The sequence below is a fragment of the Xenopus laevis genome, chromosome 8S (genome assembly GCF_017654675.1).
Source record: "Xenopus laevis strain J_2021 chromosome 8S, Xenopus_laevis_v10.1, whole genome shotgun sequence".
Classification (NCBI taxonomy): domain Eukaryota; kingdom Metazoa; phylum Chordata; class Amphibia; order Anura; family Pipidae; genus Xenopus; species Xenopus laevis.
The window spans coordinates 81,624,481-81,626,912 of record NC_054386.1 but is presented as its reverse complement, the minus strand read 5'-3'; positions in this window follow the sequence as shown (position 1 = coordinate 81,626,912).

The window sequence follows — 2,432 nt, the reverse complement described above, 5'->3', positions numbered from 1 at the left end:
GTGGAAAAAAAAAATCACATTTGTAGGGATGCACCAAATCCTAAAATTTGGCAGAATACCGAACCAAATCCTAATTTGCATATGCCAATTAGGGGTGGGAAGGGGTAAACATTTTTTACGAGATTTCCCTCCCTGCCCCTAGTTTACATATGCAAATCAGGATTCGGTTCGGCCGGGCAGAAGGATTCAGCTGAATCTGAATCCTGCTGAACAAGGCCGAATCCCGAACCAGATCCTGGATTCGGTGCATCCCTAGATTTTTGATAAATCTGCCTCTACGTGTATTCCCTCTGCATATGGCACAATAAAGATGGCAGTCTGGGGTCACTGTTTATAAAAGTAAATATATTATTATGACTATGGTACGTTGTTGATTGCAGTCTGCAGTCACTTTGTGTGATTTATAAAATGTATTAACACATGATGATAATATCTGTGTAATTCTGTATAGGTCGGTGATATTTGGGCTGTGCAACTTTTTTTAATGTATTTGGCTCTGCTGCAGTGACACCTTGTGGACAGTGTGTATTAAAGAAACACTAACCTACTGTAATTTGTGCCTGGATGTTAATGTTAAAAGTATTTTAAAAACTTGTATTTATAACTGTATTATTTGGGGTTTTTTTACTATTAAAAAAAAACGTATAACTTTAACTGTTATATATGTAAAGCTTGCTGTTGCTTTAGCTAAATAAAGTTATGAAGCTGTGTGCGCTGTTTTTAACATCAGGTTCAGGCTGAGCAGAGTCTACAGTATCAGGGGCTCTCTCAGTTGGCCCCAACCTAGTACAAGTTTTATCAGCCCATCTTTGTATCCACCTATATACAATGTATATCCTTTACCAGGTTCTCTGGTGGGCCCATTCAGACATAGTTTAGCATAAGTGCCCCAAAGTTTAAAGAAAATTTTCTTGTGTATTCTGTTAACAATAGCACATACCGTTTATTTGTCTGTTTGTTAGGTTTTTTTTTCCCCGAAATTATGAAACTTTCAATGTGTAAAAATAAATGATAAAATTTACTTTTTAATATAGTTGCAAAACTGTATTTTAGCATAAACAATCTTTTAGAAAATATGGGTATAGTGATGATTGTCCTGTGGTCAATGTGTGTGTCGTACAAGGTATACAGCTGGAACAGACTTTACATTTTTTTTTTTGTCGTTCCTTCAGGTGAATGGTGTGCTGGATGCACCAGATGCATCAGTAAGATTTGCTCCATCTTTGTTTAAGGATGCTCTACAATGCTGTTGATGCATGTACAAGCTTTGTTATAGAATGTGATCATGTAACCATATCTTCTAATGAATATGCAAGTCAACCATTTAAGTGTAATTAAACATGTGCTTGTTGAGCTGTAGAACCTTTTCAGTTTCGCTGTATTGATGATGCTGATAAAAATTGCATGCTTATAGATCGTGAGCTTGTGAGCGAGTAGATTCCAAAAAGAGAGCAGAGCTTGCAAATAGCACCACTTGATCATACTCCTGCGTGTGTTCTATTGAATTGTAATTGGTAAGGGCATATGAACAGGATATGCACATAATACAATCAGGTCTCAAATTACCTTAAATATTAGAAATAATTTAGTTGTCCAGTGTAAAGGGTTTCGGCAGGATTTGGGAGGAGGGAATAAAAAAAACAAAACAAAGTGGGGAGTGGTAATACCATGGAGGAATTAAATAAAAGAGTAGAGCGCAATGAGTTATATAAATTCAATATCATAGTTTTAAAAGAAAGTGGTTACCTTGCTTGAATACACTCTGACTGACCCCAGTTTGTAACTACTCCCAGTTTGGTAAGGAGAGGTGGCATCCGGTGGCCACCTATACCTGTGAAAAAATTGTGTTGTGTGTAGCTTAAGGTTAAGACAGGTAGCAAGTTGGGTGATAGGGTTGGCACTCCCCTGGTGCACCGTGCCACCGAGCGTGTGTGCACTGCCCCCCCCCCACCGAGCATGTGCGCACAGCCCCCCGCCGGCGCATGTGAGCAGGCGCGCATGCATACTTCATTTTCTGTGTGGTTGCAGCAGGAAGCCGCCTGTAGATCGCGGATCTGGGTCGGCGGGCCCATCGGGTTTTTTCTCGGTGTTCCGCTGGCCCAGTCCGACCCTGTTTGCCATATTTTTTAAAACCGATTTATATACTGTATATCTAGCAGCTTTTCATTTACCACTATCCGTTTTAGTTTGTTTTTTATCTGAGAGACAAGGATGGTTACAGTTTACCAGTGCTTGGCAATAGTCATTTTAGCCATTAAAGGAACAGTTCAGTGTAAAAAAAACTGGGTAAATCGATCGTATGTGCAAAATAAAAAAATGTTTCTAATATAGTTAGTTAGACAAAAATGTAATGTATAAAGGCTGGAGTGACTGGATGTGTAACATAACAGAACAAAGCTTCCTGCTTATCAGCTCTCTAACTCTGAGTTAGT